Here is a 27,897-nt window from a genome sequence, read left to right on the forward strand (position 1 = left end):
AAAAGCAAAAGTAAACAGATGAGATTACATCAAAGCTTCTGTGCAGTAAAGGAAACAGAGACAACCTACTGAATGGGAGAGTGTATTTACAAATGATACAACTGCTATGGGGTTAATATCAAAGTATTATTAAAAACTCATACAACTCAGCAATGAAAAGCAAACAACCTGATTTTAAAATGGGCAGAGGGGCTGAATAGACATTTTCCAAAGAAGAAATACAGATGCCCAACAGACACATCACTACAGAAGTAGAAATATGTCATACACATAAAACTTATATAATAAGTCAATCTTATCTCAATAATAAAACTTTTATTAAAAAATGAGAAAAATCATCCATTGGATATATTTTTAATGGCTACTTCAAAGCCATTTTTGCTAAATCCAATCTATGGGTCACCTCAGAGTTGCTTTTTATTGGCTGCCTTTTGGCCTAACTATGGTATCTTCCCATTTCTTTACATGTCTTGTCATATTTTACTGCATAGTGCAAATTTTGGATAACACGTTGTCAAGTCTTAGACTTTATATTCTTTTGAAGAATGTTTAGTTTTGTATTGGTATTCAATTATTAGTTGATCATCTAACCTGTTTACACTTGACTTTTCATCTTCTTAAGGCTAATTTGAGAAAATCCTTTGTGCTGTCCAATCCCTATTTGGCATAGAGTCCTAGCAAGTGGTGGCAGTCTCATCTTTCTTCTATGGAGACAAATGTTGAGTTTGGAGCATCCAAATTAGTTGAGATTTAAAGTGATTCCCAAAGAGAAGGAAACTTGGAAAATGAAGTCCTAAATCTCTTTGCAACCTCTTCTTACATACAACTCTGAACCCTTGGAGTTGTATGTAAAGCAGAGTAAAACTACCATAAGACCAGCAGGAGACAGCAGCCTGGAGCCTAAATATCTGGACCAACATTTTTGCAGCCACTCAGTGATAAGAGAGAGACTGGAGCTCAAATCCTGTCTAGAAAAGCATCTCAATCTTGCCCTGAATGGCTCAGAGAGGCCTGAAATAGAGCAGCTTACACACACCTAAAGGAATACTTGGCAAGGTTATAGTGATTTGCTTGCTCCCTACATGCCAAAAGAAAGATTAACCTTCTTAGAAGGAAGATAATATCTTCTTATATGTTTTAATCTAAAATGCTCAACATCTAATAAAATGATGAGTCATGCTAAAATTCAGGACAAAATTATCAAAAACCCAGAGAAAAAATGGTTAGCTGTTGAAACAGATGCAACAGATATTATATTTTCAAACAGAAATTTTTAAAAATATCATTAATATTAATATATCTTAGAAAATATTGATTGGGAATTTCAATAGGTTCCTGGAACCCATGAGTAGAAATTATAAGAACTAAAATTAAGAGCTCAATAGTTAGGTTTACACCATATGACCCAGCAGTCCCACTCCTAGGCATATACCCTGAGAAAACCAAAATTGAAAAAGACGCATGTACGCCAGTGTTCACTGCAGCACTATTTACGATAGCTAGAACATGAGAGATGTCCATTGATGGATGAAAGGATGAAGAAGCTTATGATACATATATACAATGGAATACTACTCAGTCATAAAAAGGAACACATGTGAGTCAGTTCTAATGAGATGGACAAATCTAGAGCCTATTATACAGAGTGAAGTAAGTCAGAAAGAGAAATACAGATATTGTATACTGATGCATATATATGGAATCTAGAAAGATGCTACTGATGAATTACTTTTCAGGGAAGCAGTGAAGAAACACACATAGAGAACATTGAAATCTGGAGGACTGGAGAAGGGAGAAGGTGAGATTATGGAGAGAGTAACATGAAAATTTACAATACCATATGTAAAATAGACAGCCAGTGTGAATTTGCTATAACTCAAACAGGGGCTCTGTGACAACCCAGAAGGGTGGGATGGGGAAGGAGATGGGAGGGAGGCTCAGGAAGGATGAGATGGGACATGGGTATACCCATGATTGATTCTAGTTGGTGTATGACAGAAAGCCACAAAATTCTGTAAAGCAATCATCCTTCAACTAAAAAAATAAAGTGGTTAAAAAAAAAAAAAGTTTAGTAGCAGATGATACCCTTCCAAATAGAGGATTCATGAACTGGAAAACAGGTCAGTAGAAACTATCCATATTAAAATATGCAGAGAAAAAAATTAAAATTACTGAAAATCATAAAAGAAACATGTGACTCATGGTGAAAAGTTCTAGACTATGTAATCAGTCTCTAAACAAAAGTAGAGAATGACACAAAAAGCCGTATTTGAAAATACGCCAGTCAAAATTTATCAGAAATCTAAAGCCACTAATTGAAGAAGCTCTACAAATCCCATTGTGCCTATGAACAGATGATGTGATAGATATGGGTGAGTATGCAGAAGTGTCCTACAAATATAGTCAAGGGTCTCTAACCTGTCTAGGTTAGTGGAACTTCCTAAAGAAGAGAAGAACATACAACCAAAATAGAAACAATATAATTAAATCAACCAGAACTTATTGAGTACCGATGCTGTATATATCATTAGTGCTTTTAAAAATCTATTTGAGGGTATGATATACACAGCAAACACAATATTGCAGTTTAAAATTAAATTTAAGCTTGCATTATGACTTAATAACTATGCATTGATTTACCAGGAATGAAGACAATGACAGAGATGGTAATAAGTTATGAATTGACTTCAAAGGATAAACTAGAGTTGCAATTTATGAAACTAATATGTGTGGTATTGATATATGAGTCACAATGAAGTAAATCTTTAATATTCCCTTGTGACTCAGATGGTAAAGAATCTACTAGCAATGCAGGAGAACCAGGTTCAATGCCTTGGTCAAGAAGACCCCCTGGAGAAGGGAATGGCAACCACTCCAGTATTCTTGCCTAGAAAACCCCATGGACAGAGGAACCTGGGGGGCTACAGTCCATGGAGTTGCAAGACCAACACTTTCACTTTACTTAATTTTCAAATGGGGTTCCACAAATCTCTGGGATTCTTTGGAAATGTTTCACAGATATCCTGAGAGTGAGGATGAGTATTTGGGTATAATCTAAAATAATAAATTTAAACTAAAAGAAATACATTTAAAAAACAAGAATTTTTGGTAGCTCTCATATAGTTGATAAGTAAAAAATGTTCTAGGGACAGCAGTAACTCTGGATAAAGAATAATTTGGAAAAGATCTATGATAGAGAGAATATACTCCATCAGTATGATAATTGACTGGGTTCAAAGGAAAAAGATGACCACAGAGAAATTACTGTGCTCTGACCACCCAAGGAATTTTAAGAAAGCTGATATATACCATTGAAATATTTTTAATTCTGTACTGTTTTGTCCCTCATTGCCCTTTTGCCACAAACCATTAGTTAAAATCTATTACACACAAGATTATGTTAGTGATGCTTTGGTAATTAAAGGAGAAATTAAACACATACATCTTTGGGAGTAAAGTGATATGGAAAGAGTTTAAAAGTTATAAGAAACAATAGGGCAAGTGCAGTTGAGGACTGAGATCTGAGAGCAGGAATTTAAAATAAAAATGACTAAAAATGCCGTGGCCTGTACCCACAAATCTGCAGTAATTTGGGCAACTTCGAAAAGATTAATCATCTAAAGAATTGTTGACTTTAAATTTCTTGGAATGCAGGAGTGTGTTTATCTCCAACCTCAGTATCTGGAGCGGAATATTCTATGTGTTGAATTTATCATCTAATTAGTATAACAATGATACAAAAGAGAGACAGTGAGGCTCTGTGGAGCCTAAAGTTTACTTAATTTAGGAGCCCATCTTTATGGAAAGTAATTAAAAATTGCTGGTACAAAATTAAGGAGCGGGATCTGAGAGTCCCTAAGCTGGAACTTCACTAACTTTACAAGACGGTGGGAAAAATAAAATGGAAAGTATTAGTCTCTCAGTCATGTCTGACTCTTTGCGATCCCATGGAGTGTAGTCCACCAGGCTTCTCTGTCTATGGAATTCTCCAGGCAACAATATTGGAGTGGGTATCCCTTCCCTTCTCCAGGGAATCTTCCTGACCCAGGGATGGAACCCATGTCTCCTGCACTGCAGGTGGACTGCCTCTGATATAGATACTGATTTTTCTCCTTTAATGTGATTTATATTGTCCTCTTCAGTTTTGCTTTACTAATACTTGTCAGTTGAGCCATATGCATCATAATGTATTTCAGTTTTTTAATGTTGTACTTCTGGAACAGAAGAACAGCAATAAAGAATATTTCTCACACTAAAAGTCATACAAGAGAAACAAGTTTTCAATAAAATGGATTGATTATATTTTCAGAGATGTAATATCTCTAATCAAAAAACTGAGGTCCTATATTTAGACTTAAGGTCATCTTTAAAATAGATGCCATATACTATTCTACACTGGATGTCTGTATTTTACCACACGTCCTCCCTTAAGACCACATGATGGCAATATATCCCCAAAAGACTTAATTTTGTCTCTAGGTCCCTGTATCCTAGGAGGGCTTCTCAGGTGGCTCAGAGGTAAAGAATCTACCTGTCAATGTAGGAGACATAAGAGAATGGGTTCAATCCCTGGGTTGGAAAGATCCCCTGGAGAAGGAAGTGCCAACCCACTCCAGTATTCTTGCTGGAAAATTCCGTGGACAGAGGAACCTGGCGGGCTACAGTCCATGGGCTCACAACAAGTCAGCCATGACTGAACATGCCTATCCAGGCTAATTCTAAAAGCAGAGCTAATTTCCTTTCTTTCAGATACCATGCTTACCTGTCAAAATAATTCATCAGCAATTTTGTCCAAGGGGATTTCATTTCTTTTTCACTTTATCATAGTTTATCTATAAAGATAATTTTTACTGTGCAGCACTGGAATGACTTTGAGAAGCTACCCCACATCCAAGGGCAAAGAAGCCCCAGAAAGATGGTAGGCACTGGAGCAGTGGCTGCAAGGCCCTGGAGTGACTTTCAGGAGATATCCCACGTCCAAGTGCAAAGGAGAAGCCCCAGCAAGATGGTAGGAGGGGCAAAAGTGCATTTAGAATCAAACGCCATACCTGCCAGAGACACTCAGAGGGTTCAAACAAACCTTGTGTGCACCAGGACCCAGAGACTGAGGCAGAACTGAGTTTGAGTGTCTTCTGCAGAGATACAGGTCAACAGCGGACTGCTGCAGGGGCAGGACCTCTGGGTGCAGCAGACCTGGGTGTGGCATAAGCCCTCTTGGAGGAGGTCACCATTAACCCCACTGTAGAGCCGCCAGAATTTACACAGGACTGGAAACAGACTCTTGGAGGGCACAAACAAAGCATTGTATGCACCAGGACCCAGGAGAAAGGAGCAGTGACCCCACAAGAGACTGACCTAGACTTGCCCATGAGTGTCCAGGAGTCTCCAGCTGAGGTGTGTGTTGGCAGTGGCCTGCTGCAGGGTTGGGGGTGCTGATTGTAGCAGTACATGCATAGGACCTTTTGAAGGAGGTCCCCATTATCTTCATTACCTCCACCATAGTTTGGCCTCAGGTCAAATAACAGGGAGGGAACACAGCCCCGCCCATCAACAGAAAATTGGATTAAAGATTTACTGGCATGGTCCCGCCCATCAGAACAAGACCCAGTTTCCCCCTCAGTCAGTCTCTCCCATCAGGAAGCTTCCATAAGTCTCTTACACTTCTCCATCAGAGGGCAGACAGACTGAAAATCACAATCACAGAAAACTAACCAATCTGATCACATGGACCACAGCCTTGTTTAACAATGAAACTATGAGCCATGCTGTGTAGGGCCACCCAAGACGGACGGGTCATGGTGGAGAGTTCTGATAAAACGTGGTCCACTGGAGAAGGGAATGGCAAACCACTTCAGTATTCTTGCCTTGAGAACCCTATGAACAGTATGAAAAGGCAAAAAGAAAGGACACTGAAAGATGAACTCCCCAGGTCAGTAGGTGTCCAATATGCTACTGGAGATCAGTGGAGAAATAACTCCAGAAAGAATGAAGAGACAGAGCCAAAGCAAAAACAACACCCAGTTGTGGATGTGACTGGTGATGGAAGTGAAGTATGATGCTGTAAAGAGCAATATTGCATAGGAACCTGGAATGTTAGGTCCATGGATCAAGGCAAATTGGAAGTGGTCAAACAGGAGATGGCAAGAGTGAGCATTGACATTTTAGGAATCAGGGAACTAAAATGGACTAGTATGGGTGAATTTAACTCAGATGACCATTACATCTACTATTGTGGGTAGGAATCCTTTAGAAGAAATGGAGTAGCCATCATAGTCAACAAGAGTCCAAAATGCAGTACTTGGATGCAATCTCAAAAACGACAGGATGATCTCTGTTCGTTTCCAAGGCAAACCGTTCAATATCAAGGTAATCCAAGTCTATGCCCTGACTAGTAATGCTGAAGAAGTTGAATGTTTCTATGAAGACCTACAAGACCTTCTAGAACTAACACCCAAAAAAGATGTCTTTTTCATTATAGGGGACTGGAATGCAAAAGTAGAAAGTCAAGAAATACCTGGAGTAGCAGGCAAATTTGGCCTTGGAGCACAGAATGACAAGTCAGCCATGACTGAACATGTCTATCCAGGCTAATTCTAAAAGCAGAGCTAATTTCCTTTCTTTGCAAAAAAGACACACTGTTTCCCCATCTATTTGCCATGAAGTGATGGGACCAGATACCATGATCTTGGTTTTCTGATTGTTGAGTTTTAAGTCAACTTCTTCATTCTCTTCCACTTTCATCAAGAGGCTCGTTAGTTCTTTTATGCTTTCTGCCATAAGTGTGGTGTCATCTGCATATCTGAGGTTATTGATATATCTCCAGGCAATCTTTATATCATCTCAAACAGTAGAATATATCATTTCTGAAAACCAGTGACGAAAGTAATAATGGTCCTGTCACATTATTCACAATTTTTACTTATTATTCCAGCATATAGGCTCTGTAGGTCTAGTGATCTTGATTTTGAAAGGGGAATGCCTCCACCAAGAAACATAACATGAGTCATTTTAGTGTCCTCAAGCCAGTAGAGCAGTGGGTGAAAAGGGGGATCGCTATTCTGGTGAGGGAGATTAGCCTTGATCATCATGAAGCACTAAGACGGAGCCAGGGAGAAATGCATCTGGACTTCAGATTGTTGGGGGAGTATGTAATTTCCTCAGTTCTGTCTTGCTACAGCAAAAATTTGAAGTGACGGACGAATCTGTGCCAGAGCTCAGTCCCACTAAGGGAAACAAAGGATTGTACATCCTTTAGGAGCAAGGGCGGGCCGATCCAAAAGACGAATTGAAGAGAGACCTCAGTCCTTCTAGGCTTGCTCCTTTTATACATTTGTCCCCTACCCCCTAACCCGCCCTATGTAAATTGGACTACCAGGAGGGCTGTTCATTTTACCTGAGGTCCTCACTCAGGTCCTTGGGCCTTCCTTTGTTCTATTTACACGGGCTTTCCCCCTCGTTGTCTTTTAGCTACCACCATTCTGGACTCCTTTTTCCTATTCTAACTACCTAACAAGATGATCCACTTGCATGATTGTCAAAATTCCCATGTTCAGTTGTAGCTATAATTGGGCAGGTACAGCAACCACATCCTTCTAAGGGCAGGTAACCAGGAACTCAGGACTCTTGGGTTGAATGTCAGTTCAAGTCACCCTCTGAGTCACTGTAGGGGAGGGAAAATAATTTTCCTCTGACCCTTCTAGGTTCTTGACTGAGACTTGCCCCTGCCCCCCATAACAAAAGACAGATTAATGGGAGGAATATAAAAACAATTTTAATTATGCACATCTCTATAGGAGCCCCACAAAGATATGAGACTCAAAGGCACCCAGATGACTGAGGCCTGTATATCATCCTGAGCTAAGAAAAGGGATGGGGCTTTGGGGCTTCAAAGGGGAGAAGGCAGCTCATGGGAAGGTGAGAAGAGGAAATGCTCCACTCTGACGCTGGCTGGGCTCCACAAGCAGAGATGGTCCTACCCAGCAGGTAAATCTCAGGTAAGGTAGATGCTCTGGTAATAGCTCTCTACCAGCTTTTCTAATGTAAATTTCCTTTTAAAAGTAGATTTCCATTACAAAAAGATAACTTCTACTCTGTTTCAGAGCTTCCTCTGTATTTCTAGTTTCTTTAAAAAAAAAAAAAAAAAAAAAAGGAATCCTTATGCCAAAGAAGCATATTTGGGGGTGGCATGTTCAGTTACCCTTCACTAACCTAGACTAGCAGAACTTCCAGTCGAAGGGGAGGGGCACTCTACAGGAGTGACCATAAAGTATAAAATCATGGAAAATATAAGTGATTTATTGCTAATACAATAATTTTGGTGTGTCGACTGACAACAGAGGGTATGCTTCATGAATATTTATTTGTTGTGCTGTGTGCTATGGTTAGTCGCTCAGTCGTGTTGGACTCTTTGCGACCCCATGGACTGCCGCACGCCAGACTCTTCTGTCCATGGGGATTCTACAGGTAAGAAAACTGGAGTGGGTTGCCATGCCCTCATCCAGGGGGTTTTCCCAATCCAGGAATTGAACCCAGATCTCCTGCACTGCAGGCAGATTCTTTATCAACTGAGGCAGCGGAGAAGCCCCAAGCAAAATTTCCACCAACCCCTGCAGGTGTAGCTGTAATATGTTGCTTCTCTGATTTTCACTCAAAAAAAACAAAACCAAACCTTGTTCTTTTCACATCCCACTGAAGAAGTAAACAAGATTTCTCAGTCTGTTTAAGGAGAGACAGGGAGGGAAAGATTCCTGTTTTCACGGCTGTTATGTAGCATGAGCAGGAAAGAAAGGAGTTATCAATATCCCTTGCAGCCTTAGGACCAGTTGCAGCTAACAGTGCTATAGATTGGCCAACTAGTCTTTTCTTGTAAATTTCCCTAGAAACATGCACAGGCAGGATCCCAGAGAAACTGTGCTCTGATGGAGTATACTTAACACAGGGAATGAGTAGGTCTGCGTGGCACAGGGGATGGCCTGTGGTGGATGCTCTTGATACCCCACTCAGTTGCCCATTCTCCAACTGCCTGCATTGTTGGCTATTAATGTTTCTCACCAGCCACTTCCTCTGAAGCTAGGAATGACCACTGCTTCCCCACCTCCTCATGAGGAGGTAGACCTAAGCCAATGACTATCTGATAACAAGGTATAAAAGGTTAGCCCCCTGGACTCAAGTGAAAGTGGCGTCCGACTCTTTGCCACCCCACAGATTATGGAAATTCCATGGAATTCCCCAGGCCAGAATACTGGAGTGGGTAGCCTTTCCCTTCTCCAGGGGATATTCCTGACCCAGGAATCAAACCCAGGCCTCCTGCATTACAGGCAGGTATGTTACCAACTGAGATATCAGGGAAAGCTGGCCTCAAAGGTGAACTAATTACCCTTTGAAGGTGAGGATTAAAACCTAATGCTTCGTCCCAGCAGAGACCACTGTGCTTTTTGGTTCTAGGATTTTCCTGTGGAACTAAACTGAAATTAGTCTCTGCTGCGATGAAGGATTAGGTATTAATCCTCACCTTCTCCTGCCTCCCTCACTTCTCCTGAGCCACTGTCTTCTAATAAGTTGCTTGAATTTCTCTGACTCTGCTTAATAAGTGACTTTGGTGCATTGTGTACATTGAGAGAAAAAGGTATGTTTGTTCTTAATTCCATCATCATATTTTATTTATGCTCTATGGTTTCTTTTTTCTTTTTAACTTTATATTGTCCATTTGCTTTACTCTGTGTGTGCTCTGATAATCTGGAAGACTGAGTTTTTGTTGTGATGGATAATCATTGAGAGTGTTTACACTTTATCTGAGTTAAATTCACCCATTCCAGTCCATTTTAGTTCGCTGATTCCTAGAATGTTGACATTCACTCTTGCCATCTCTTGTTTGACCACTTCCAATTTGCCTTGATTCATGGACCTAACATTCCATGTTCTTATGCAATATTGCTCTTTACAGCATCGGACTTTGCTTCTATCCCCAGTCCCATCCACAACTGGGTATTGTTTTTGCTTTGGCTCCATCCCTTCATTCTTTCTGGAGTTATTTCTCCACTGATCTCCAGTAGCATATTGGGCACCTACCGACCTGGGGAGTTTCTCTTTCAGTATCCTATCATTTTGCGTTTTCATACTGTTCACGGGGTTCTCAAGGCAAACATACTGAATGGACCACATTCTGTCAGACCTCTCCACCATGACCCGACCGTCTTGGGTGGCCCCACATGGCACGGCTTAGTTTCACTGAGTTAGACAAGGCTGTGGTCCTGTGATCAGATTGGCTAGTTTTCTGTGATTATGGTTTTAGTGTGTCTGCCCTCTGATGCCCGCTCGCAACACCTACCGTCTTACTTGGGTTTCTCTTACCTTGGAGGTGGGGTATCTCTTCATGGCTGCTCCAGCAAAGCGCAGCCGCTCCTCCTTACCTTGGACAACGGGTGTCTCCTCAGGCCGCCCCTCCTGACCTTGAAGGTGGAGTAGCTCCTCTCAGTCCTCCTGCGCCCGTGCAGCAGCCGCTCCTGAGAGGTGGGCTAGCGCCTCACGGCCACGCTTCTGCGCAGTCCGCGGCAGCCAGAGCGGCTGAACAACGAGAGGACGACAAGCTTCCAAAACACCTCAGTCGCTCAGTCGTGTCTGACTCTTTGCAACCATGGACTGTAGGGCACCAAGACTCCTCAGTCCATGGGATTTTCCAGGCAAGAATACTGGAGTGGGTTGCCATTTCCCTCTCCATGGTTTTTCCAGTGGTCATGTATGGATGTGAGAGTTGGACTGTGAAGAAAGCTGAGCACTGAAAAATTGATGCTTTTGAACTGTGGTGTTGGAGAAGACTTGAGAGCCCCTGGAACTGCAAGGAGATCCAACCAGTCCATCCTAAAGGAGATCAGTCCTGGGTGTTCATTGCAAGGACTGAGGCTGAAGCTGAAACTCCAATACTTTGGCCACCTCATGCAAAGAGTTGACTCATTGGAAAAGACCCTGATGCTTGGAGGAATTGGGGGCAGGAGGAGAAGGGGACGACAGAGGACGAGATGGCTGGATGGCATCACCGACTAGATAGGCATGAATTTGAGTGGACTCTGGGAGTTTGTGATGGACAGGGAGGCTTGGCATACTGCGATTCATGGGGTCGCAAAGAGTCAGACACGACTGAGTGACTGAACTGAACTGAACTGAACACTTAATCTTCCATTTTGTTAAACAGAATCCATGAACAGTGACAAAATTACAATATTTCTTCTTTCTCACATCCCTTCAGTTTTCTTGTTCCATAGTCATCATTTTTATCTGTTATGGTTAGTCCTATAGTTAATTAAATCTGTGTTTACAGCCAGCATTATTACTATAATTTCTGACTGACTTCAGTTCTTTCACTAGTAGTTTCTTCATGAAGGGCTCATGGAAATTGGATATCTTGAGTTTTTGCAGATTACATGTGTTTTTTTTTTTTTCTTGCCTTTATATTTGAATGCTGCTGCTGCTGCTAAGTTGCCTTAGTCGTGTCCGACTCTGTGCGACCCCATAGATGGCAGCCCACCAGGCTCCCCCGTCCCTGGGATTCTCCAGGAAAGAACACTGGAGTGGGTTGTCATTTCCTTCTCCAATGCATGAAAGTGAAAAGTGAAAGTGAAGTCGCTCAGTCTGTCCGACTCTTAGCGACCCCATGGACTGCAGCCTACCAGGCTCCTCCGTCCATGGGATTTTCCAGGCAAGAGTACTGGAGTGGGGTGCCATTGCCTTCTCCGTTAAATTTGAATAAGTGAATATAAAATTGAGTATTTTGTTTTGCAATAAATATTTTTATTCCACTTATTTTGAATTTACCTCTTTGTCATTGATTAGACCTTTTTAAAATATAAACATTTAAAGTACTCATCTTTCCTTATATTTTAAAAAGATCAGCCATATTTCACAAGTTTCAATATATTATATTGTTATTTATATTCAGTTTGAAACATTTTATTTTCATTTTAATTTCTTTTCTGCCTCATATTATTTAGAAGTATTTTGCATTGTTTCCAAGTATGGGGGAGGAGATAGGTTCAAGATATATGCTACTGTTTTCCAATGTAATTCCACTATAGTCAGAAAAACCCTGTACAGTTTCAATGATTACTTATTGAAATAAGGATTGGGTCTTTTTTATGGCCTACATGGGCCATCTTGGTGAATTTACTATATGCACTCAAAAGATCAATTTTGTAGTTATCAGGTGTGGTATTTTATAACCATTGGTTATCTTGCGGTAACTAGCAGAGTGCCCAAAGATGTAAACACCATCTCTAGAATCTCTTATCTTGTGTGGAAAATAGGACCCGCAGGGACGATTAAGTTAAGGACTCTTCAATGAGGAAACAATCTGGATTTCCTATAGGACCCAATGGAATTCCAAGGGCTTTCATAAGAGAGAAGGAGTAAAGTCAAACAGGAAAAAAAGGCAATCTGATGACCAAGTTAGAGAAGAGTCTAAGCTGCTGACTTTGAAGATGCTGGGAGGGGCCACAAACTAAGGCTAGAGAAGCCTCTACAAACCGGAAAGGGTAAGAAAATGAATTCTCTCCTAGCACCTCTAGAGGAATGCAGCCTTGCTAACGCCCTGGTTTTGACCCAGTAAAGCCCATTTTGGACTTTTGATCTCCCAAACGGTAAGATAACAAATTGTTTTAAGCCATTAAATAATTTGGAAAGTTGCTGCAGAAGTAATAGGAAACTAACATGTAGATCAGGGTGATTCATGATATTGTTCAGATCATCTGTGTTCTACTGAGTTTTTGTCTAGTTGTCTTTCCAGTTGCTCAGAGGGGAATTGGTTCTAGAATTGTCTTCATTTCGTTTAATCCTGATTTTTTGCTTTGTCTAAATTGAGGTTCTATTTTTAGATGCATACATGTTGTCTAGAGAAGCAGCTCATCTCTCAGTTAAGTTCTTTTATGTATAATTGGATCTCTCCTTTTCTGTGCATGTTTCTGGGATCAGCCAGAGATTTGTAGAGAGTTTATCAACAGAACTTGGGGCTTCTACCCATTGGCTCTCTCCTTTCAGGGATTCCCACCTTTATTTCTAACACCAGCGGTTGCTCTGAAAGCTATCCTGTTTTTCACCATATGGACTGGAAACTGCATATAAAGTTAATTCACTTGTGCCACCTTCTGCCTGCCTGTGCACGCAAGCTCAGTTGTTCAGCCGTGTCTGACTCTTTGGGACCCCATGGACTGTAGCCTGTCAGGCACTTCTGTCCATGGAATTTTCCATGCAAGAAAACTGGAGTGGGTTGCCATTTCCATTTCCTGAGGATCTGCATAGAAAAATATTTGTCTATTTTACAAGCATTAACACCCCTCCAGAATCTATTAATGAAATCTAATCTCAGGAGTGATAGCCCACCACATAACACACTCAAGGGGAGATTGTATGGGGTGTGTACACCAGGGGGTAGAAATATCATGTAGGGGCATCTCAGATTTCTGCCTGCCACTAATTGTTATATGAAAAGTAAAGTCAACCTCTTGAATTTTATTATATGAATATCACTCCATTATCAAGAACAAGTCACAGGCTTCATTTTTCTTTCTCCGTGTTATCTAAGATAATGTGACATTTATATGTCCCTACTCTTAGCAGGGCTGACTACAGTCTGGAGTGTTGCATGGAATCAGACACGACTGAAGCGACTTAGCAAGCATGCACTCTTAGGAGGAAAAAAAAAAATCGTGCTGTGATTATTATATTCATTTCATAGATATCTCACATTTTAGGGGTCATGGTATTTTATTCTTGAGTTTTCTACAGTTTTTCCTTTTTCTGTCCCCTGCCTCAACCCCAGCCACAGATCACTCACTGCATGCCTTTTGTTTTATTGCCCCTTCCTTTTGTTTTCTTCTCTTGTGAATATTTATAATACTTAGACCTGTAAAGGAAACTTAAGGGTTTAATGTTCTTCAAAGTTAAATTGAGTTAATCTTATACAACTGCAAGCAGAAATTTGATTCCATGGATTTCCATGGATTTCTAAGTTCTTTGGAAAAAATTCACTGTGATCTCTAGCTGGAGGCATTCTAAAATTATTTACAACTATTTCCATAATTACCCTTAAACTCTGAAAAAGCTGCCTACAATTTATACTGTTCTTCTTAGGAATGTTTTTCAAAAGACTTAGCACACTGTAGCTTTCATGTAGCTTTGGGGGTGTTTACAATGCTGTATTATTGCTCAGGGATCAGCTTGGTGGTGCCCAAGCCCACAGGACACAAATCCTTTTTAAGACTGTTTGCTTGTCTATTTAGAAGCCTTTAAAGCTATTGTTCCAAACTAATTCCAGAAGATTAAATTACCTGATAAAGTTTTTAAACCTTAATCAATTTACAATTCCATCACCAGGAAATAAGATTCGAAATAATTTGTGGGTTTTTTTTAACATAAAAATTCATATACTATACCTACTAAGGCATTTGATAAGGAAAAACAATCCAAATTAGTACAGGAATGGAAGCCCTGACTTCTACAGCTATGAACATTGCTTTTGTCAACTGACAAGACTAAAACAATTTAGTAAGGACTCTGATATCCTTTATTCAATGTAAAATCCATGAATTGGGGAGCACACTGCCTTACAAGCAATAGAGCACCCTTCCTGAAGGGTCTGAAGCAAGAACAAGTTTTAGACTGTTACAAGAGGCAACTTAGGGCATAATTGACTAGAAGGTCAGGGATTTACTTACAAGGACTTACTTATAAGGCTAATAGATCTTACTGTCTAAAGTCAGGTAAGCTAGCTAAAGCTGAATTGGAGGATGGTGTATATTAGATTTTCTTGACAAGTGCTTTCTGTAGTAAGTGGAGACTGACAGGTTTATATTTCTGACCTGGGCTAACCTCAATTTGGTGGATTCTAATATGTAAATTAAATTCCTCGCTGATACAGGTGACAATTATTAGATGAGGAAACAGGTTGTGAAACAAAGTAGAGAACTGTAGATCCAGAATTAACCAGATGCAAAGGGTTCCTCAATGTCTCAGCAGGTAAATAATCTACCTGCTACTCAGGAGATTCAGGTTCAATCCCTGGGTTGGGAAGATCCCCTGGAGGAGGGCATGGCAACCCACTTCAGTATTCTGGCTGGGAAGATCTCATGGACAGAGGAGCCTGGTGGGCTACAGTCTATGGGGTCAGAAAGGGTCAGACATGACTGAAACGACTGAACACCACACAAGGCATCTTTACTCCCAATTCAACTTCTTTCCTCAAAATATATCTATGGTCACATAGAAATCACTTTTTATAAACTGAATTGCTAAAATCCATGAGGCTTTTAAAAAACTCATCCTGTTGTAAAATGAATAACCACTCTAATTCATAATTAGATTTATTGAAAGTAGAACATAACAATTGCATACTACCATCGTTTCTTTTTATGTTTCAGTTTGGAAAATGAGCTTCAAAATTAAGTGGACAAATGTACTTTACTTCTGTTAGAGCTATAACCTTTCTACCCTCTAGGATTTTCCCCCAATATCAGTTCATATTCTGATGCAGTTAGCCTTTCTTGGAAGCACTGGTTGAATTGTACTCTTTCTGACATGATTTATAAGCAATTGATATTTAATTGCTTTCCAAGAGCATTCAGTTGGGGTCACTTAAACTGACCTTTCTAATGGGGCACTGAGGTGAAGAGATGGAGTGGGTGGTCCTTATTGGTACTCTTCTAAGGCATTACTTAAATTCCTAACTAGGTTTTTTGCTTGTTTCTTTTTTTCTTTACCTAGACTAATTTTGAGACCTCTGTAAACTGGTGGCCAAATACCCTAAGATATGCACAAAATGTTTGAATAGTCTCAAAAACATTTAAGCTCTCAGAGATTTGATTCTTTTCTTACTACAATAAGCACTCAGAACATGTGTTGAAAATCATATGTATGTAGTTGAGCTATTTCTGTAAAATTAATTTTTGAGGGTGCGGTGTCTTGGGTAAAGGGAAGTATATGACCTCAGAACAACCATTCAAATTTCTACTTGGCTCCTTACCAGTTCTTTGTGTCCTTGGATAAATTACACTGAGTTTGACATTTTTCCTTAAATAAAAAGAGATGATAAATGTAATTACTGAATTTGGTTGTATTAACAAGGAAACTACGTAAAATACCTGAAATATAGAAGATTATTTTTAAAAAATTACAGGTGATTTTATAAACAGTATTCCCTTTTGGATATCATATATTCTAAATTTTTTAATAATTTATAGATTAATAATTCTATTAAATTGTTTTAACTATTTAATTTTTTATTTTCTTTCATACTTAAAGATGACAAACTAATTTCTAATTAATAGTAGTCATTCATTTGCCCAAAATAGCTTGAGAGTACAGCATTTTGAATATAGTTTTCTGTCTATAACAATAAATCTACTTGTCCAATTTTCAAGATAAATTTTTGTTATAATTCTTATTTTCTATTCTTTTCAATCTATGTGATATCTTATATCAAGAGTGAAATTTTAAAGAGTGAACGTGGTGAGGACAATTACAGATGTTTGACAAAGATATAACCAAAGAATCAATAGCCTCTTTTATTAACATAAGCATAGATAGTCCACAAAAGAATTTCTTTGCTTGGAGGAACAATAATGCATCTGAGAAGTATGAAGAGGGTATTTTTTTCTTAATCCAGGAGGTTTTGATGGAGACATTGTATCTATTGGAATAAAAACAGCAGACAGGGATGAAGGTTTGAAGGTCAATAAGAATTTTAAACTAAAGAATTAGACCTAGGCATCAGTACCATTGAGTTTGAAAGATGAATATAAATTTTGTCTTGATAAAAAGAAATTGAATGAACATGAATGTTTCAAATGGGTATGATCCAAAACTTCAAGTGTGTTTATTTTTAAATTATAGTTTGGTTAAACTATGAGGATATATTTTCAAGTCTTCTCTTCTGGCTCTATCAAAATAGCAGAGTGGGTGACTTAAACAACAGATTTTTATTTCTCAGTTCTAAAATCGGGGAAGTCCAATAATATGACGCCTGCAGATTTGGTTCTTGTTGAGGTACCTCTTCCTGGCATACAGACTACCACCTCCTCCTATATGTGTTCTCATATGGTGGCAAAAGACCTCTTCCAAGGATATTCTTCCTCATGACATCATATAAAGCTAATTCCCAAAGGGCCCCCCCCAACTTCAAATACCATCATGCTGGGAGCTGGGGCTTCAATATGAATTTTGGGAGAACAGGAAAATTCCATCCACAATGTGTATAAAAACATGGTGGACTCATTATCTGTGTAACTTAACTGGCGCCAAGTTATGTAAACAGAGTGATAATTGTACACTGTTATACCAGGATGAAGAATCAAAGGTTTGTAGTGTAAGATAAATTTTATCAGGTATAAGATAAATTGTGAACTTTGAGTCAAGAGATAATAGCCAAAAATATCTGAAGTTTTAGTTGCAATTCTATAATCCCTGCTGTTAATGGAACTTCTGTACTATTTTTCCTACCAAAATGTCGTGGTGGTGGTTGTTCAGCTGCTAGGTCGTGTCCGACTCTTTGTGGCCCCATGGACCGCAACATGCCAGGGTCCTCTGTGCTCCATATCTCCCGGAGTTCGCTAAAATTCGCAGTTGTTGAGTCAATGATGCTATCTAACCTCTGCTACCCACTTCTCCTGCTTCAATATTTCTCAGCATCGGGGTCTTTTCCAATGCATTGACTCATCACATTAGGTGGAGCTTCAGCTTCAGCATCAGACTTTCCAATGACTATTCAGAGTTTATTTCCTGTAGGATTGACTCGTTTGATATCTTTGCTGTCCAAGGGACTCTTAAGAGTCTTCTCCAGCACCACAGTTCAAAAGCATCAATTCTTCAGTGGTTCAACCTTCTTTATGGTCCAACTCTCACATCTGTACATGACTACTAGGAAAACCATAGCTTTGACTATATAGACCTTTGTTGGCAAAGTGATGTCTCTGCTTTTTAATATACTGTCTAGGTTTGTCAAAGCTTTCTTTCCAAGAAGCAAGTGCCTTTTAATTTCATGGCAGCAATCACTATCTGCAGTGATTTTGAAGTGCAAGAAAATAAAATCTGTCACTTTCCACTTTTTCCCTTCTATTTGCTATGAAGTATGAGACCAAATGCCTTGATCTTAGTTTTCTAAATATTAAGTTTTAAGCACTTTCCTCTTTGTTCTTATCAAGAGGCTCTGTAGTTCTTCTTCACTTTCTGCCATTAGAGTGGTTCCCCAGTCTTTTCTAAACCCAGTTTGTACATCTGGAAGTTCTCAGCTCACATATTTGTATTAAGTTAATGCCTCTGAGCTTACTCCAGGAAGTGCTGAGGACCAGCAGTTCAGCAGGGGCCTATTCCCTGGTGGGGGTGAAGGCAACTCCTGAAGGCAACTCCTCAGATCAAGCAGACTGAGTGAGGTCTCAAATGACCACCCCTTTTTAGTGGCCTGGAGGTTAGTGTCCCCGGTGGGGCCTGGCTTAGGGAAGAAGTGGTAAAATACACACCATCCAAGGGCACACAGATTACAAATGTGTAACAGGACTAACCCTGATTCATTCATTTCTTTTACTGGTTTCAGAATAGCTGAGTATTTTTTTCATTTACATTTTCTAATCAGGGTAAGGAGAGAATTAGGATAAATATATAAATATGAAAAACTATGGCTTTAAAAATTGGTTTCTCTGTTTCTGAATAATTTTACTCAAAAAAGAATTCCTTCTAATGTGATGCACATAATTCCTTAAAAAAAAAAAAGTGTGTGTGTGTGGGGGGGAATATCTGTCAAACTGCAAATCTTTCTTTCTTGGTTGGAATTTAGTGTAGAGTGCTATGCCCTTTGTTCATCTCCACCAGGGAAAAATATATTTAAATGAGTACTTTTTTCTTTTAACTTTGAACTTGATGAAATGTGTCTTTAAAATAAAAAGCCAAAAAACATTCCTAGAGTGTGGTAAAAATCAGTGTATGCTAGAAAGTAGATTTTGGGAAGTGTACAATTTATTCTGTGGTAATATTCACTATTCTATAAATCTTGGCCATTTACTTAGGCAATGTTATGAATGCTGTCTACTGTGGGCGTCTGAAGAATGTTCTGTGTTATATGCCAAGTAATCTCATTTTGATTCTACTTAAGTTATTCTTGGGATTACCCTAAGCCAGTAGAAGAACATAGAATTGTAAGGATAATCCTGAAATATTTAATGAGGATTGTAAGAAATATATAACTTCAAGTTTAAGCATAAACATCACAGTATCTTGGATATTTGAAACATAACTGGTCATGGGATGAAACCAGTAAAATATTTCCATTGTGTGTTCTGCAATATCCTTACCTCTGCATTTTCTAGAAGTACATCTTAGACTAAGGCCATCTTATATTAAATGAGCTAAATTATAGTAAGTACTTAGCTCAGTAATTGATCTATAGTTGGCAGTCAATAAATGTCATTTTTCTTCTCTGACAATTATGTAATATGGTCCACTCATCTGTTTATTTAAATATACAATATAAACATATATTTGCAACTTTGAAGACATGGAATAAATTTTAAAGTAACAACTTCAACAAATAACAATAAACAGCTCTAAGAACATAAACATTAAAATATAAGACATCAAAATGAGGCAGCCAATCAGTTAAAAAGAAAAGCTCAACAGTAATTAAATATGAGAATATTCTTTAAAGATTCAAACAGTAGCAATTTCCAAAGAAAATTTAATATTATTTTAAAGAAAATGCTAATATTGAGTCCAGAATTCCCTCATATGAAGGGAAAGCTCTACAGATGATGATTCAAGTGGCTAGCTTCAAAATTGCTGCTGAAACATGTTTCCTGATGGACTAGAGGGTCTTCTGAAAATAGAGGCAAGTCATTTTTCACACAAGCAGGAAACTACAGGGGTAACTGGTGAATTGTAAGATAATGAACATGTTCTTATTAATGCTTGTTCTATGCAAGAGAGCAATATAGGCATAGTTGTTTCTTTCTATTGCCTATGGTTTTCACAACAATCTGAGAGGTGAGTTCAGCTTAGCCAAGTATAGATATTTTCCTATCTATTCATTATTTGAACACTAATGCCACAAATTACACTTAAATTTGTAAAATATTATCTACCAGTTTTTTTAATACCATAAAATTACTTTTTAATATCTAATACTTTCAAAAACAGCTTGCAACAACCTTCAAAAACTAGTGTCAAACTCAACATTCACTTTATGAAACCATGCATCCTTCACAGCATGATGTGTTCACTCATCCCCAAATACCCCCAAAGTGGTAGAGAGGGAAGCATGTATTTGAAGGGTGAAACAAAATGCATCCATCACAATTCTCTTTTCTGGATGACAGGAGAGACTGGGAGCCTCCAGGGCTCACGTGCGGTGACTATTGCTCTTCCCTTAAAAATGAATTCTTAAGTAAGGTTTCAGGGCAAAAACCAAACATGCAAAAGTCTGTTTCATTTCTTTATACCATCAGTAGTTAAAATGAAATATTCTTTTAAAAGATAAAATTGCCATTATCTCAACAAATATCAAGTATCTAAGAATAAATCACACTCAAAAAAATATGCAAAATCTTTCTGAAGAATACATACTGGATATAACAATGTATTAGAGAATATGTCTGGATTTTTATGTAATCTCAATCATAATCTGTGAAAAAAAAGTTTTATTTCAGGCTTTATAATTTTACAAAGAGGTGGGAGTATTTTCTGCAGTGGCCCAGGAATCCTAAAGCTTCTGTCAAATAAAAGCCCTTGCTATGTATCACCAAAGGGATTTTTAGGGTAACAAGCTTGGAGTCTGAGGAGTCATCAGTTGCCAGGGAAAATCTGGGGAGGAAGTCTGCAGGGTGTGTAACCCTTTTCTGACTGGTTGGTATGAGGCAGCAGGGTGGTGTTCCGGAAATCCCAGTCATCAGCCTTCTGCTTCTAACCAGTCTAGGGTCCACATGCTTGTGCACAGCCTGAAGTTACCATATTCCACCTAAGTGGGGGCGTTAGTTCCTGTAGAAGAGCTCAGAGCTACCTATATCCCTTCAGGGTGTCGGCTTCAAAAAGATGCACAATGTGAGGGTTGCAAGTTAAGTTTCATCCGGGGCAAAATGAGCACTGCAGCTAGGGAGACCACCTCAGACAGCTCTGAGAGACTCTCCAAAGAGGTAGTGGGGGAAGGTCAATATATATGGTTTTGGTGAAGGGGGAGTTCAGTGCAATCAAGTGTTTATTTTGCAAACGATTCTCTGTCAGTCATGAGGAGCTGATGTCACCATGAAGAGATTTAGTGCTTTTCTAGATATGAGGAGATGCAACAATTGTGATAGCATCACCAACTTCATGGACGTGAATTTGCTCAAACTCCGGGAGACAGTGAGGGACAGGGAAGCCTGGCATGCTGCCGTCCATGGGGTCGCAAGGAGTTGGACATGACTTAGCGACTGAACAGCAACCAGAATTTAGATCATGAAATCAGTTCCTGAACGTATCTGTCTGAAGACCTGTTTCACCAGTTCCCCTGGAGCAGAGTGCCTCACTCTCCACCTTGAACTCCCTTCAGGGTGCGTCAGAGCTCAACGGCTGCAGCGGCACAGAGGCGGATGGCAAATGCTCTTGGCAAGCACCAGTTTGTCCTTGGCAGGGGGGACCGGGACCCTGCCCCACTGGCTGACTTTCATTTGTTTTTGCGTTCCCTCACTCCTCAAACGAGTGACTATTTGATTCTGCCCGTTAGAACTCAGGGAAGGTCTAGGAGGCTGAAACCTTACCCCACAAGCAAGACATGGGAGACCTGAAAAGGCTTGACACCTGGGAGGGTCCCACAGGGTTCTCCTCAGTTTCCGCTTCCCCTTTCCTTTGTTACTTCTCAATCTTGAGGGGAACAGGTGTTGGACAAGAAAGCGGCTAACATTTTGGATAGAAAGATTAATCATAAACTTGCCAGAGGAAGTAAGTTTTAGGGGGAGTTGGTTTCAGAGGCAGTTGTAATTGAAAGGAGTGAAGAATGATAGACCAACGGTGGACCAATCCTCAGCATTAACAATGACATCTCTGAGGAAAAAAGAAGGAAGAATGCAATACAGAAACAACTGAGGTAGTTAGTGAGATATTTTAACTTGGCAATAATAAGAGATAATAGAGAATATTCTGCTCTCTTTTTTTTCCACCAATCCAGCTGGAAACCTCTTTTATCTAAGAGCGTATGGGTAATTTTCATCCTCTAATGCATAAAAGTGCTTGAAAACAAATACTCTGTTCTTAGTGATATGTATAATATCTTGGAAAAGGAAAACGCAAGCTAATAACCCATTTGTTAGTCTAATATTCGAAAGTGACTCAACTGATAGATGTTTTGAACTTTAAGGAAAATTAGCTCTCTGGAAATAAAGTAGAACTGGTTAATTAATAAGAGAGATATGTCTTAAAGGATAAAATTTTGATTTAGGAAATTTGAGGATGTTTAAAAATAATTATAATTTACATAAGTTTTCATTCAATTAGTAACTTACATTATTTTATTCAACATTATTTTCACTAATACAGTGAAAAGGAGTGTGTGTGTAACATATATATAATTAATTCTCATTATTCATGGTTATGTTTTATAGCATTACAAGAAACACTGAATTAGTGAAATACTGCTCCTAGGGGAAATATAGGGTTAAGTTCCTAAAAATCTCTGAACACATTTTTACAACTAATTATTACATAACTCTGTTTTAAGGTGTCTTTAAATAGAAACACACATTTTATGTATATTTATGTATCTATAAATATATATGCATATTTGTATATATATATATAGTTGATTCATTAACTTTAAAATCATGACCAACAGCACTTTAAGTCATACCTGAATTAAACTTAACCGAGACATGTATTTTGTCAATGAGACATATTATAATTATAGCCTTCTTGCACAGAAGAATGCTGTACAGCACTTTATCACTACACCCAGGGGCCACTTTTAACAAGATTACCAACAAAAGCACAAAAATGCAGAAAGCATGGCACTGAATAGATGCAAAATGGACACTTGAGAGCTGAGGCAGGAAGGCCTCAGTTAGGAGCAAACATATTGGATGACTCAAATTTTTTTGGTGCTCTGTGTATGTCCCTGAATATGTGAGAAAATGTCAAGAGTATTGATTTTGGAGTTACAAATTTTAATGAGCAGACTAAATTACAAATATGAAATCCATGAATAAGGATTGACTGTGTATGTATATATGTGTATATAATAGATACACACACACACACACACACACACACACACACACACATATATATATATATATACACACACACACATGTATATATTCCATAGAACCTGTTTAAGATTCTTTGGCTTAGCAAGTCCTTCTCTCTTTTTCTTTTTTCCACCAAATATTTCAGTGAATTTCCTCTACATCTACCCAAAGCAATGACTGGTAGTAGTCCTAGATTTTATCCACAGCTTTGAATGTAATTACTCATCAAATATTTGTTGGAATACTTTTCGTTGTTTGTCACAAAATCAATAAGTTATTTAGAGCATGACTGTAATTTATTAGAAGGATTCTGGCATCACTTATGGAACCCAAGGCAAGAATCAATGTGAGCTTGCATATGGAACTGTCACCAAACTCGAGTATCTTTGAGTTCTTTCTCTCCTTCTTTTGTTTCTACTTCTCTCTGCCCATTCATATCATTCTTGTCCATCATTAGCTTTCTCTCCTACAAAATATCAATTGAATATAACCACCCATATTTGTTGAATGAACAAAACTTGTGGGAGAATATAGATAGCATTTCCTCTCCTAGATCAATATTCACAAATCCATGAAGCATACATTTTGATTACTGGAAAGGGTCAAACCACTGCTAAATAAACTTTCTGGAATTGAGTATATTTAAACACAAGCTGGAATCAAGATTCCCGGGAGAAATATCACTAACCTCAGATATGCAGATGATACCACCCTTATGGCAGAAAGTGAAGGAGAACTAAAGAGCGTCTTGATGAAAGTGAAAGAGGAGAGTGAAAAAGTTGTCTTAAAGCTCAGCATTCAGAAAACTAAGATCATGGCATCTGGTCTCATCACTTCATGGCAAATAGATGAGGAAACAGTGGAAACAGTGGCTGACTTTATTTTGTGGGGCTCCAAAATCACTGCAGATAGTGACTGCAGCCATGAAATTAAAAGATGCTTACTCCTTGGAAGGAAAGTTATGACCAACCTAGACAGCATATCAAAAATCAGAGACATTACTTTGCCAACAAAGGTCCATCTAGTCAAAACTATGGTTTTTCCAGTGGTCATGTATGGATGTGAGAGTTGGACTGTGAAGAAAGCTGAGCACTGAAGAATTGATGCTTTTGAACTGTGGTGTTGGAGAAGACTCGAGAGTCCCTTGGACTGCAAGGAGATCCAACCAGCCCATCCTAAAAGACATGAGTCCTGGGTTGAAGCTGAAACTCCAATACTTTGGCCACCTGATGTGAAGAACTGACTCGTTGGAAAAGACCCTGATGCTGGGAAAGATTGAAGGCAGGAGGAGAAGGGGACAACAGAGGATGAAATGGTTGGATGGTATCACTGACTTGATGGACATGAGTTTGAGTAAACTCGGAGTTGGTGATGGACAGGGAGGTCTGATGTGCTGCGGTTCATGGGGTTGCAAAGAGTTGGACACGACTGAGCGGCTGAACTGAACTGAACTGAATTATGCAGGATAAATTTTATTCTGTTGACATTTCCATGACATTTTTTTTTTTTTGCAAATGGTAATAATGACCATTTGTACCCAGCTGTTGCCCTAAAAAACTAATTTATGGAGCAGTGGTCATACAAAGCAGTAGTTAAATGTGCTGTAACATATAGGGATACTTTTGCTGCACATAGCTACCAGTCACACGTTTACATGTCTGCTCATCACTAAGATGACATCTTCATTTTTCAGATTATAAGATGGATTACTACACCTCTAAAATTTAAATAGCAACAAAACTTTATTGGCGTGGGTGATTTCCAATGATTAAAATATAACACATTTAGAAGCATTTTTTTTTCTAATATAACCTAATTATCCAAGTTTTTTATTTCAAAAAGATTATTATTACAGTCACTTTAGATTAGAATATACTTGAAGACTAAAAGCCTAAAATATGGGAAAGTTCTGAAGTTAAATTTAGGAATAATCTTCATATTTATTAATATATCAAAAATAGAATATATTTCTTATAGAGCATTTTGCATATGAATGGATGGAATCGCACATTTTCTCAAGTTAAATTACCTGTTGAAAAGCCACATATATTGTTCAGGTTTTTCTCTATGTCCAATTTCATATATATATAGTGAAAGTGAAACTTGCTCAATCGTGTCTGACTCTTTGCGACCCCATGGACTATACAGTCTATGGAATTCTCTAGTCAGAATACTGGAGTGGGTAGCCTTTCTCTTCTCCAGGGGATCTTCACAACCCAGGGATCGAATCCAGGTCTCCCACCTTGCAGGCGGATTCTTTACCAGTTGAGCCACAGTATGTATATGTATATGTATATATAAAATCTCTTAGGTTAGCTGCTATTATCACAGGATTTCCTCTCATAACTTATGCCCTCAGACCATTGTAGGTTATGTGTTAAAAGAAACAAACTAATGTAAATATTAAGATATGACCATATTTCCTATAAACATACATATAAACCAAGTACCACTTAGTAAATTATTTTAGGAATAACCATACAACTGACCACTTATATTACTTATTTACATAAATTACTGATTATTTAAAAGTTCAAGTCAATACTTGTCCACGTGTAAAATTTACCACAGCCTTCTTCCCCATTCTGATCTACTCATCTTAATACCTAGAATTCAGTTAGCTATAGTTGAGTTTTATGAGTCATAACAGCTAGCCTTTTGTTACCACCCATAAAGACAAACAAAATCAGGATGATTCATGTCAATGTATGGCAAAAACCACTACAATATTGTAAAGTAACTAGCCTCCAACTAATAAAAATAAATGAAAAAAAAAAAAGAATTTATACATCCTCTCTCTAATAGTCTGAGGTCTTCACACCAACATTTATGCCTTAGGGTCACATGGTTTGAAATTTATCTTCCTCATGGATAATTCACTCAAGTCATTTTAAGTACAAGTGCCAAATTTTGATGGAATTAGGAAGAAATTTCTACCAAATGAGAACTTCAGCACTGCTTGTGACTGCCAGAGATGTTTGCACCCAGAAATATCTTTGTTGTGAATTGAAATCCTGCAGCCAAAGACTAGACTTCAAATGCAAGGAAAAACAGGTGAGAGAGGAAAGGCAAATAATTCTCCCTGACAAGTACTTAATTAGTATCTTAATGGGGTATCTACAGTCCTGAGAAGATGTTATGCTGCTACTCACCCTGTGTAGTAAGGGCGAGGAGTCTAGAGTTTCTTTTTTTCCTTTGTAAGATGCTCTAGGTTCTTCACAAGTAGTACCTAGATAATATCCTGACAGATGAACCCCCTTTACTGCTCGAAACCCACATCATGGGGTCATTTAAAATACCTGTCAGGCTAAGTAGAGAATTAAGTGAAATGGACCTGCTGGGAAGGGTTTGTTGTTATTTTAGATCTTTAGATCTAAAGATCTTAGATCTTTAGATTTTTGTTCTTTCACTTACACATTATCTTAGATGAATAGAACTTCACCGAGAATCGAGGCAAGGAGGCTCAATAGTTTTCCACCACTGTATCCACCCTCCCTTGTGGCCCAGCTGGAAAAGAATCTGCCTGCAATGCAGGAGACCTGGGTTCAATCCCTGTATTGGGAAGATCCCCTGGAGAAGGGAACCACTACCCATTCCAGTATTCTGGCCTGGAGAATTCCATGGACTATAGTCCATGGAGTCGCAAAGAGTCAGACACAACTGAGTGACTTTCACTTTCACTTTAATCCACCTACCTACTGTGTCAGTGTTCCTTGGGTCAAACTCCTGTCCCGGTTCTGTGAAAGAATTCTCCATGCATCTAGCTGGCATTCCATTCCCTATCTCCCACTTAAGGTCATTGCTCCAGCAATTATCCGCCCCCCCCTTTTTTCTAGCATTGTTTTTTGCTTGTTTGTTTTCCCCCCTCTCTAAAGCACAATACCATCAGTGTACAAACATACTGTTATTTCTCTCATCTTAAAACAAAAAGCAAAGAGACCCCCTAAGACTTTTCTTGTCTCCACTCTATCTTCCAGCTCTTGCACCATTTCTGTCCTCATAACTCGAGTGCAACTCTTTGAAGGGATTCTCCACATTCACTGCATCTCCAAATCATTTCTGTCTATTCTTTCTTGGACATATTTTGTTGAAGTTTGTTGTCCATACTGCTACCTTGGAACTATTATCCAAGTGGAAATATTATTCATCTCAGCATCTTGGGTTCTCAGCTGGTGATCTATAATAATAATAAAAAATTAACAAGATAAAAAGTTTATTAATGTGTGCATCATGCCTGTATCACAAGGGCATACCCAGAAATGAGTAACTCAAAGGAGTGTCTTAGAATTCAGGCTATTCAGGCTATACAGACAATAAATTTGTAAAGAATGACAGCACAAAGGAAAGTCACTTTAGGCTTCCAGGGATAGCATAATGTGGGAAAGCAGATTCATGGGAAACCGATGGCAGATAAAGGATGGTCAGTAAAACTTGTCACATAGAGTCCTCTGGCAGTCTCCAGGATAAGGGTGTCTAAAGTCATCTCTAGTGACTAACTTTTATCCTTCTTGGTAGGCGGGGAGGGACACCTCTGAAAATTTATGTCCTGCTTCCCTGGTAGCTCAGACAGTAAATAATCCACCTGCAATGGAGGAGACCTGGGTTTGATCCCCGAGTAAAGAAGATCCCCTAAAGAAGGGAATGGCAACCCACT

Source organism: Odocoileus virginianus, chromosome 21 (genome assembly GCF_023699985.2).
Source record: "Odocoileus virginianus isolate 20LAN1187 ecotype Illinois chromosome 21, Ovbor_1.2, whole genome shotgun sequence".
In the NCBI taxonomy this organism is placed as follows: domain Eukaryota; kingdom Metazoa; phylum Chordata; class Mammalia; order Artiodactyla; family Cervidae; genus Odocoileus; species Odocoileus virginianus.